The 12,239-nt window shown below is 38.9% G+C and overlaps 1 long non-coding RNA gene across 1 annotated transcript; it reads left to right on the forward strand.

Moving 5' to 3' along the window:
* The first annotated feature begins 1,672 nt into the window (after positions 1-1,672).
* On the forward strand, positions 1,673-11,838 carry LOC135719484 (uncharacterized). Its single transcript, XR_010521122.1, has 3 exons — positions 1,673-1,723; positions 11,601-11,672; positions 11,752-11,838. It is a non-coding gene; the product is annotated as an uncharacterized lncRNA (long non-coding RNA).
* Positions 11,839-12,239: the final 401 nt, after the last annotated feature.

Below are 12,239 nucleotides of genomic sequence, written 5' to 3' on the forward strand. Positions count from 1 at the left end.
AACCCTTGCTCACAAAAAGGTTGGAGACCCCTGACACTGCATAAAGTGTAATAGGCTAGATGAATATGATTTATTATAGTGTCTGTGAAGTTATGAAATCATGTTGCTACAGTCTGTGAAGTTACTGTGAGATTTTGTTGACACTTACTGTACAGTTTCTGGTTGAGTCAAACAGACTGTATGCTTGACACGTGGGGATATGCAAAATGTCACTGGGGCGGTACCCTTTTAAAAAGTACACATTTGTACCGAAAAGTCCAAGTGTACATTCCTGTGTACCTAAATATGGTACATATTAGGACCTTTTTATTGGGTGCTGTCCCAGTGACAGCTTTGAGAGAAGAAACTTACTTCACAGATTAATAACACATTCTAAATTGTTAAATTACCTTAATATTTATTGAAATAAAACTTGAGAGTGTTTCCACTATAAAAGAAAATACATAAATAATACATTTTGAATAAATTAATTGTGTATATTTAGGTTTTCCTCAGGCAAAGTTGTCAGTGTCTTCTTCAGTTATCATGTACAGAGACACAGTACAGCTGGAGTGTAGTAACAGTGAGAATCAGAAGATGGACACGTGTTACTTCATAGTAGATGATAGCAGAAGTAAACAGAGCAGATCATGTCAACTATCACTCACTGGATCTGACATCAGTATTTGGTCAGGAGGTCAAAGGTCATCTGTCATCATAACCTGCTTCTACACTGTGTATATATCACAAGATACCATAACATCTCCACGTTCAGATCCAGTTACAGTAACAGTTCAGAGTAAGTTATTGTTTGGAAATCATAACTGAGAAAGTTTCACTTGATTGAAACTTGTGACAACCAACCCCATTCTCCAATTTAAGGTAAACATATTTTTTCTCTAATGATTTATTCAGGTTTTCCTCAGGCAAAGTTGTCAGTGTCTTCTTCAGTTATCATGGACAGAGACACAGTACAGCTGGACTGTAGTAACAGTGAGAATCAGAAGATGGACGAGTGTTACTTTACAATAGATGGAAGAGAAAATAACAGGAAACAGAGCGAATCATGTCAACTATCACTCACTGGATCTGACATCATTATTTGGTCAGGAGGTCAGAGGTCATCTGTCATCATAACCTGCTACTACACTGTGTATACCTCACAAGTTCTCATGCCATCTCCACGTTCAGATCCAGTAACAGTAACAGTTCAGAGTAAGTTATTGTTTAGAAATCATAACTGAGAAATTTTCACTAGAGTAAAACTTGTGACAAACAACCCCAATCTCCACTTTAAGGTAAATCAGAGATTTTTCTTTTAGGTTTTCCTCAGGCCAAGTTGTCAGTGTCTTCTTCAGTTATCATGGACAGAGACACAGTACAGCTGGACTGTAGTAACAGTGAGAATCAGAAGATGGAGGAGTGTTACTTCATAATAGATGGAAGAGAAAGTAAACAGAGCAGATCATGTCAACTATCACTCACTGGATCTGACATCATTGAATGGTCAGTAGGTCAGAGGTCATCTGTCATCATAACCTGCTACTACACTGTGTATATATCACAAGGTCTCATGTCATCTCCACGTTCAGATCCAGTAACAGTTCAGAGTAAGTTATTGTTTTATAAATGATTATCATCACCTGCTATATTAATACTATTGTATTTATGTAATACTACATTCTCTCTGCAGTTTCAACATCATCTACCACTGCAACTACTACAACAACAGTCATAACAACTAGTGAGTAATCTTAATGTTAAATCAAACTTGTCCTTTTGGTAACACTTTATTTTACGAACCGCAAAGTACTGCGTTATTAAACCGAATTTACAGGGTACCTATTTGTAACAACAGGGTACCTCTACAGTACGTACTTGTAGGTATAAGGGAATAATATTTTAAGTTTGGGGTAATAAGGGGGTAGGAATATGAAGAATTATAAATTATTTATACTCTAAGTATTTTATAACAACAGGGTACCTATTGTAATATTACGTGGTATGTATGACTTAGTCAAGTCTATGGGGAAATTATGTTTTATTTTTTTATTTTTTTTATTGTGAATTTTTCATATTGACTACTGAATGTTGTATACAGTCAATGTCTACGAGCCACATCTGCAAATAAATATAACAGCACATTATTTTTATTTTAGTTGCCTATATTTATTGCTTTTAATAACAAAAGTCCAGCTGATTTAATGTGGTTATCTTTTTTTAAAGGTAAGTACAATAAAAATAGCAACTTATTCCCTATTTACCAGGAAACTCCTACATTTGCGTACATATTTGAAGTGGTGCTTTGCAATTTATTTACTGTAAACACAAGTATTTTTGCCAAATATAATTTATGCAATGGCAAACCAGAATGAAACAGCAGATATCAGCTCCCGCTAAAGCAAAAGACGACTACATGCGTAGGCTACTGCGCAGGTGTAGAGCGCGCGGCCGTCTGCAGGAGGTTTGCTGGAACGCGATCCTGAGGTGAAATTTCTTTAAGAGGTTTTAAAAACGTTCTACACTGTGGAGTACGGCTGCGAGTGATGTCAGCAGGATCCGCATGCTGGATAAGGTAACTGGTTTTGTTGACTCACGCATTTCAAACAATGTTTTTTCAAGAAAGTTGCCAGCTAACGGTAGCAGGTTAGCTAGCACATAAGTTAGCCTAAAGTTATTAAAGTAACTGGCTCAGAAAACTCTGTTTCTGTCAAGGCACAGTGAAGAAAACTGAAGGCTTTCATTTATGTTTTTTATATGTAATGCAGAACAGCATTTGTGAGACGACATCAACTCATCATCCGAGTGGACAAGAACACCAACAGAGAAAGCCAAGCCGCAAAAACAATGAAAAATGTCATGACTTTTTATTTTAAATAAAAGTTATGTGATAATAAACATTAAGTGTTGGCTTTACTATTGTCACGGTTCGATCCGTGTCATGTTTTGTGTTTGTCTCTGATCCTTGTCACCTGGACTTTCATTGACTGATTACATTAACTCATTACACCTGTTCCTTGTTTGATTGTCTGTGTATTTATACCCTTGTTTTCTGTCATTCACTCACCGGTTCATCGTCGCCTGTTACCTGTCAGTTGTGCTCCGTGTTCTGTTTTGTTCCAGTTTTACCTGCCTGTTGGTTTGCTCGTGTTTTGTTTGATATTATTTATTTGAATAAATGTCATTTTTGTTCGTAACCTGCATCTGCATCCTCCTTCGTGTTCCTCGCTTTTTGTCCCAATTCCTGACAGATGAACCGGTCATACATGGATGCAGCGGGTTACGCAACGGTGGGGACAAGGTCAGTTCCTGTGACGGTTGAACCTTCTACGTCGGTTCCTGTAGCGGTCAAGCCTTCTGGGTGGATTCCTGTGTTGGTTGAGTCTTCCGAGTCGGCTCCTGTAATGGTCGAATCTTCTACGTCGGTTCCTGTGATGGTCGAACCTTCCAAGTCAGTTCCTCTAATGGTTGAACCTCCTGGGTCGATTCCTGTGACGGTTGAATCTTTGGTTCCCCTCAATGGTCGAATCTTCTAAGCCGGTTCCCTCTGTGGTTGAACTCTCTGCCTGGCCCAAGATGGCCGAAGAAGAGCGCTGTTTGGTCCAGGGATGGTCGTTCGTTGTGGATGGACCCGCCCTGGACTTCCGCTCTGCCGGTTCCGCCTGGGCTTCTGAGCCCTCCGTCCCTCCCCCAGATCCGCCCACCTGGACTTGTGTTTTTGTGTCGTGGTGGAGTGTCTGGAAGCCACTCCTTATGGGGGGGCTTATGTCACGGTTCGATCCGTGTCATGTTTTGGGTTTGTCTCTGATCCTTGTCACCTGGACTTTCATTGACTGATTACATTAACTCATTACACCTGTTCCTTGTTTGAGTGTCTCTGTATTTAGGCAAGGCAAGGCAAGTTTATTTGTATAGCACATTTCATACACAAAGGTCATTCAAAGTGCTTTACACAGAAATGAGAAAACAATATATAAAAAAGAAAAAGAAAATGTAAAAATAAGATTTACACGATAAGATCACAATAAAGACAAAGATACATGAGAATTTAAAATAACAATTAAAGAAAATAAATGTGATTTTAATAAAACAGTTTAAAATGTTAAAAAGAATAAAACAGGAGTAAAAGTGACTTGAGTTAAAGGTGCAGTCAGTGTGAAGCAGCACAGTGCTCATTCAGTAAATGCAGAGTTAAACAGATGTGTTTTTAATCTAGATTTAAAAGTGTTTACTGTTGAAGCACATCTGATCTCTTCTGGAAGTTGATTCCAGCTAGAGGTGGCATAAAAGCTAAATGCTGACGCACCTTGTTTTGAGTGAACCCTTGGTATTTCTAACTGACCTGATCCTAATGATCTGAGTAATCTGTTAGGTTTATATTCAGTTAGCATATTTGTCATGTATTTGGGTCCTAAGCCATGAAGTGATTTATAAACGAGTAACAATACTTTAAAGTCTATTCTAAATGTAACAGGAAGCCAGTGTAAGGACCTGAGGACTGGAGTGATGTGCTCAGATTTTTTGGTTCTGGTCAGAATTCTGGCAGCAGCGTTCTGTATGAGCTGCAGCTGTCTAATGGTCTTTTTGGGGATCCCAGTAAGAAGTCCATTGCAGTAATCCACCCTGCTGGTGATGAAAGCATGAACAAGTTTCTCTAAGTCCTGTCTTGAGACAAAACATCTAATTCTGGCAATATTTCTGAGATGGTAGTAAGCTGATTTGCTTATCGCTTTCACGTGACTACTGAAATTAAGGTCAGACTCTAAAATTACACCAAGATTTCTGACTTTATTTTGTGTCTTTAGACCCCTAGAGTCAAGGTATGTGTTAACTTTGAGAGTTCCATCTTTATTTCCAAATACAATGACTTCGGTTTTGTCTTTGTTTAACTGGAGGAAGTTTTGACGCATCCAACAGTTAATTTCATCAATGCATTTACATAGAGAGTCAATGGGGCTGTAGTCATTGGGTGACAGGGCTAAGTATATCTGGGTGTCATCTGCATAGCTGTGGTAAGCAATTTGGTTCTTTTTCATTATTTGACCAAGTGGGAGCATATACAAATTAAACAGAAGCGGTGCAAGAATTGAACCCTGTGGGACTCCACATGTCATGGATGTCCACTCAGATTTATGGTTACCTATGTTCACATAGTAACCTCTTCCTTGTAGGTATGTTTTAAACCATTTGAGAACTATCCCAGAGAGCCCTACCCAGTTTTCAAGTCTATGTAAGAGTATGGTGTGATCTACTGTGTCAAAGGCAGCACTAAGATCTAGTAGCACCAGCACTGATATTTTACCTGAATCAGAGTTTAAGCGAATATCATTTATTATCTTTATGAGCACTGTCTCTGTGCTGTGATGCTGACGGAAACCAGATTGAAAGTTGTCCAGATAGCCATTTGAGTTTAAGAATTTGTTCAGCTGATTGAAAACAACCTTTTCAACGATCTTGCTTATAAACGGAAGATTTGAGATAGGTCTGTAGTTGCTAAGTATGGTTTTGTCTAGGTTACATTTTTTTAGGAGAGGCTTTACAACTGCTGTTTTTAATGACTCTGGAAAAGTGCCTGTGATCAGAGAGGTGTTTACTATTTTTAAGAGGTCAGTTTCTAAGCAGTTAAGCACCTTTTTGAGAAAAGATGTGGGGAGAGTGTCAAGGCTGCAAGTTGATGCTTTAAGATGTTGTACTGTTTCTTCCAAGGTTTTTATATCAATTATGTCAAATTCTGAGAGAATGGCTAATTTCTGAGGTTGTTGCAATGATATCTGACTGACCACAGTACAATTTGAGGTCGTATTGATTGCCATTCTGATATTACTGATCTTCTCAGAGAAAAACTTAGCAAACTCATTGCATTTGTTGTCAGAGAGCATTTCACTAGGAACTTGATTTGGGGGGTTTGTTAGTCTCTCTACAGTAGCAAAAAGAGTGCGAGTGTGGTTTATGTTGTTATTTATAATATTGGAGAAGAAGGTCTGTCTAGCTGTGCCTAGTTCTACATTGAAAGCACGAAGACTGTCCTTATAGATGCTATAATGTACTTCAAGTTTTGTTTTCCGCCACATACGTTCAGCTTTTCTGCATGTTCTTTTCATGTGCTGTACTGCTGTTGTGTTTCTCCAGGGTGCTTTACGTCTGCCAGTGATTACCCTGACCTTTACTGGAGCTATATCATCAATAGCATCTTTAACTTTTATGTTAAAGTTTTCAAGGAGAACATCAACCGAGTCTGCGGATATGTTTGGCAACATTGACATAGCATTCATAAATACCTCACTGGTGTTCTCATTTATGAACCTTTTTTTGATATAGACAGATCTAGCATCAGTGGCAGGACAGATCAATAAATCAAAGTAAACACAGAAATGGTCAGATAGCGCTTCATCCTTGATTACAGTGGATGAAATGTTTAGACCCTTGCTAATGAGCAGATCAAGAGTGTGTCCCCGATTGTGTGTAGGACCTTGCACGTGCTGGGTCAGATCAAAAGTGTTTAAAACATTTAACAGTTCAATCGCAGTATTGTTTTCTGAATTGTCTATATGAATATTGAAATCTCCAGCAATAACAAAATAATCAAATTCAGAGGAAATTGTTGACAAAAGTTCTGTGAATTCATCAACAAATGCTGAGGTGTATTTGGGAGGTCTATAAATAATTGTAAACAGAATGCGTGGTGTACCTTTTAGAGCAATACACAAATATTCAAAAGACTGGTAATCACCAAGTAACACTTGCTTGCATTGAAAGGCATCTTTGAATAAAGCAGCTATTCCTCCACCCCTTCTAACAGCTCTACATACACTTATAAAGGTAAAGTTGGGTGGGGCTGATTCATTGAGGACTGTAGCACTGCAGCTGTCATCTAACCAAGTTTCATTTAGAAACATAAAGTCCAGGTTGTTAGTGGTGATAAGATCATTAACTAAAAAGGATTTGTTCTTTAGTGAACGGATGTTCAGAAGTGCTAACTTAACAGTAACTGGTTTTGGAACTGTATCAATCTCAGAATGACGTATAATAGGCAGTAGATTAGATAGAATTGCTGTGCGGCTGGAGACGGCCTTCATCTTTCTATCACATGTCAGGATAGAGATAGGGAAAGCTAAAGGGACATCGGGCGCCCGCTTGTTCTTAAAATATTTATGATTGTTACTGCTGACGTAGCGGGAACCCAACACACATCAGTTACCAGTGCTGTTTGCAGATGAGGGCTGGTGTGATCCCTGACGTTGAGGCAGAGGTCGGAGTGCTCTCTGAGATGGAGGGGGAGGGCGGGCTGGGCCCGAAGGCTTTTGTGGTTGAGGAGCCCGCCGTTTCTTGGTTGATATTTGGGGACTCGCAGCAATAGAGTGGGAGAGCTTTGTTCCAGCAGATACCAGTTTCTCCATTTTCTCTGAAAAGCCCAGAAGTGGTGATGTTGGAGAGAGGGAGAGAGAGTGTGACGACATCAGCTGTGATTCTGGTGTTCCTGAAGGCTGGGAGGGAGTGTTATCATTCCTCTGGTCATTATCAACAGAAACGTCCTTGGGTGTTGATTCACAATCCAGCTGTAGCGAGGTCTGTGGGCAGGGCTCAGCCTGAGCTGTGTCTGTGAACAGTAGTTGTGACTGCAGAGTTTTATCCTTGTCATCTGAATGTCCATCCAGGTGCTGGTGTAAAATCCTGTGGTCATTTCCACTGTTCAGTAGTGGACTGGCACACTCAGCTGATGGATGATGTATGGAGAAAAAGATATTGTCTTTAAGCAACCTAGCACCTAGTTTGTTTGGGTGGATACCATCTGTGTTAAAAAGTTGCCTTTGACTCCAGAAGATATTGAAGTTGTCAATGTAATTCAGTCCTCTCATGGTGCAGGTTTTTTGCAGCCATGAATTTAAGCTTAGTAGACGAGAAAACATATTTGTTCCTCGGGCTGGAAGAGGTCCACTGATGAAAAATTGAACTTTCAGTCTTGTAAGTGTTTCAAAAAGTTCATTGAAATCCCCCTTAAGGAGCTCAGACTGCTCTTTTCGAATATCATTCTTTCCCACATGTATGACAATCCGACTGACAGACTTATGTTTCATCAGAATGTTGCAAAGTTCCTTGTTAACATCAGAAACCGTTGCCCGAGGAAAACAGTATGTACGGGTAGCCTTGCTTTCAAAGTTTCTGATAATATTGTCACCCACTATCAGCGTGTTTGGCTCGGCTGCTGTCTGAGCGGAGCGCCGCTGCCTATATGATGTTGAGCGTCTGTTAGCTCTGTAAGCTACTGGCTGACGTGATCTGTGTCCATTAACATTTGGGGATTCTTCACCCAAACTCATTAGTGCTTCAAATCTATTTTCAAGCCGTACAGGGGGTGGTAGAATACCAATATTGGCTACTCGAGTTGTACCCATATCTGGGGTAGATGATGCTAATGCAGCAATTTGTGACACTCGTGACAGTCTAATGTCTTGAGCACTTTTGGGTCTCGCACCCTGTTTATGCCATCGGTTTGTGTCCTCAATTTCTTTAGGTTTCTCTGAGCTCACTATGACCTGTTTAAAAGCATTAGGTTCACAGGACTCACCAGCTTTATGTTGAGAAGGACCACGATGAAGCTCCGCTGTATGTTCTGGCAGGGTCGGCAGCGCCACAAGTAACTTTGTTTCGAGAACTGCAATCTTTTGTAAAAGTCTGTGGCAATTTGAGCAGCAGGTGGATTTAGATCCAGAAGAAGGCATTCTTTCTTCTTTTCTTCTGTTTGAGTGTGGGCAGCTGTGTTGTCCTGTTTTAGGATTGTCAGCTGCCGGCAATAGCAGACTGGTAGACCGCTTTGACAAATTCCCCAAGATTGTTGAATGTTCCAAATATCAATATAGTTCCAGGAATTTGTAGTTTTAGTGTGAGTGCCCAATTGTTTAGTTTGAGCACTGTGCTGAACTGCTGGTAGTTGAATCAAAAGATAAAAGCGAAAAAGAAAAAGCGCAAAGCACAGAGCGCAAGTAAAAGCGTCCGAACAGTAGCGAAGCAGGAAGTTATTTATACCCTTGTTTTCTGTCATTCACTCACCGGTTCATCGTCGCCTGTTACCTGTCAGTTGTGCTCCGTGTTCTGTTTTGTTTCAGTTTTACCTGCCTGTTGGTTTGCTTGTGTTTTGTTTGATATTATTTATTTGAATAAATGTCATTTTTGTTCGTAACCTGCATCTGCATCCTCCTTCGTGTTCCTCGCTTTTTGTCCCGATTCCTGACAACTATAGTGTTTTAAAGATGTTTTGAAATAATTTGTTTTAAAATAAAAATAACAAAATTCTGTATGTTTATGGTATTTACCCTATAACATTTATAACAAGAGGTGAACAAAGCACCACTTTAGTTTACAGCCCGCAAATATGAGAGTTACCTGGTACATACACAGAACAATCGGGGAATAAGTCCCACTTTAATTTACAGCCCGCAAATATAAGAGTTACTTGGTACATACACAGAACAAGCGGGGAATAAGCCCCACTTTAATTTACAGCCCGCAAATATAAGAGTTACCTGGTAGCTCATGTATACATACAGATCAAAGAGGTACAAGTTGCTATTATTTTTATTGTGTGTTATATTTTATTTTCCGACGTGGCTTGTAGACATCAACTGTAGGCTATACAAAACACTTCATCAGGTAAGTAGCAAATATAAAAAAAAAAAAACATATTACACATAGACCATATTACCCATAGACGTAAGCCATACATACGACGTAATATATAGAGAAAAATTTTCCATATATTCTTACCCCCTTATTACCCCCAAACTTAAAATATTGTCCCCTTATAACTACAAGTACGTACTGTAGAGGTACTCTGTTGTTACAAATAGGTACGCTGTAAATTCGGTTTAATTACGCGGTACTTTGCGGGTCGTAAAATAAAGTGTTACCGAATGCTCTTCTGACAGCTAAATCTGATTATTACTTTGTTTTAATTAGGTCAGACGAAGGGAACACTAGATCTCTGTTTACAACAGTTAATAACATCATACGGCCTCCTGATAGCCTTCCTTCCCTCTTATAATCAAATGACTTGTGTAATAAATTTATGACTTTCTATATAACTAAAATTGACAAAATCCATCAACAATTGGCTCCCCAAAATAGCCTGGCATGCGATCTCCCGTTTCTGCTTTACCATGACTCACCTCTCTCTTCATTTTGTAGCTTTGAGCTCCCAACTGTTGAAGAAATATCACGTTTCATCCGACAATCTAAGTCTTCCACTTGTCAGTTAGACCCACTCCCTACTCACTTAGTTAAAGCCTGCTTACCCACTCTATCTGGTATAGTAACCAATATTATTCATTCTTCTTTGACTTCTGGGGTTGTTCCTTCATCTTTTAAAGTCGCAGTTATAACTCCAAGACTAATTTTTCAAATTTTCGCCCAATCTCCAATCTACCTTTCCTTTCAAAAATCTTGGAAAAGGCTGTTGCATCTCAGGTACATGCTCACCTCTTAAAGAATAGTCTGTTCGAAAAATTCCAGTCCGGTTTTCGACCTTTGCATAGTACAGAGACCGCCATGGTAAAAGTCATTAATGACCTACTGATGGCAGCTGACACTGAACTCTTATCATTACTCATCTTACTCGATCTAAGTGCAGCCTTTGATACAATTTCCCATCATGTTCTCTTAGATAGATTACACTCTATAGGTATCACTGGCATTCCTCTTACCTGGTTTAGATCCTTTCTTTCCGGACGCACTCAATTTGTTCAGCTCAAAAATTTCAGGTCATACTCGTTATCTGTCATTGCTGGTGTCCCTCAAGGCTCTGTTCTGGGCCCCTTTTTATTTATCATTTACTTACTACCCCTTGGTAACATCTTCAGGAAATATGGTATTAGTTTTCATTGCTATGCGGACGACACCCATCTCTACTTATCATCCAAACCAAATTCTACTCTTCTGTCAACCGCTCTCTCAGATTGTCTAGAAGAGATTAAATCCTGGTTTTCACACAATTTTCTCAAATTAAATACTGATAAAACAGAGGTTCTTCTTGTTGGCACAAAATCCAATTTGTCAAAATCTAATAGCTTCACAATTTCCATTGACAACTCAACAATATCTCCATCCTCTCAGGTTAAGAGTCTGGGTGTTGTCCTCAATAGCACTTTGTCTTTTGAAAAACATGTAAATAATATCACCCGCTCTGCATACTTTCACCTACAGAACATCAGCCGTCTTCGTCTATTTCTCAGCCCCAATTCAACAGCCATTCTTAAAGGCGCCTTTAAATAAAATGTATTATTATTATTATTATTATTATTTCAGAATATGAACAATTATAAAGTTAACTATTATTCTTAGTTAATCGTAAATTGTTTTAATATGCTTATGACTTGCGAATGTAATGCTCAGTTAACTTAAATAAACTAGGCTTGATGACTTATGCAGCCTGCATATGCGACCTTTCAGCGCAGGGTTAGGGAAAGCCAGAAAAACTGATGCTTTATAGAGTAGAGCTATAACACAGGTTAATAAACTTTCCTCCCCCAATGAAAATACAGATTTGTCATTTCATCGTGCAGCTTTATTTCTCCATGATGTAAGTTATTTACTCTCTGAAATGTAACTCTCTTATATTATTATAACAGCAGTAGCTGTAGTGCCTACATCTAGAGTAACAACATACCACCCTGCTGAAACCACAACAAACATCACAGCAGGTGAGCCAGAGATCAAATATTAAGCACATCTTTATCACAATATAAACATGACTTAAAGCATTGGATTTTTTTCATACAGGCTATATGCTGATAGTTGTGGTGATTTCTGTCATAGCCATATTTATATTTGTATCCATTGGAGTCATCTATCTGCACCAATTTTACTGTAAGTAAAAATTCAAAGTTCAATTGTACATGACTCAAGATCATCAGTACGGAATAGACCTAAAGATGTTTACTGTAAGTGATGAAAAGATTAAACATTTACTGCAAAATGAAACCAGACACTCATTTACATAAAAATGCAAACATAAAATAAAAAAATGCAATTTATGGTGTTCATTGTAATTCAGGCTAAAGATGAAAGCAGATCCTGATCTCCAAATGAATGAGCAAACAGTGAAATAATCACAGAGAAATCATTGATACTTTGAATGAGCTTCAATGGAGAAATATGCTTTGCGCTAGGGAGTGTAGTTATGTTATCTACCAGCAGGGGTTAACCAAGCCATGCCAACCAACCAAACCATGAGATCTTTAGTGTGGCTCAGAGACAACAACCAAATG

This window comes from Paramisgurnus dabryanus, chromosome 14 (genome assembly GCF_030506205.2).
Source record: "Paramisgurnus dabryanus chromosome 14, PD_genome_1.1, whole genome shotgun sequence".
NCBI classification, from domain to species: domain Eukaryota; kingdom Metazoa; phylum Chordata; class Actinopteri; order Cypriniformes; family Cobitidae; genus Paramisgurnus; species Paramisgurnus dabryanus.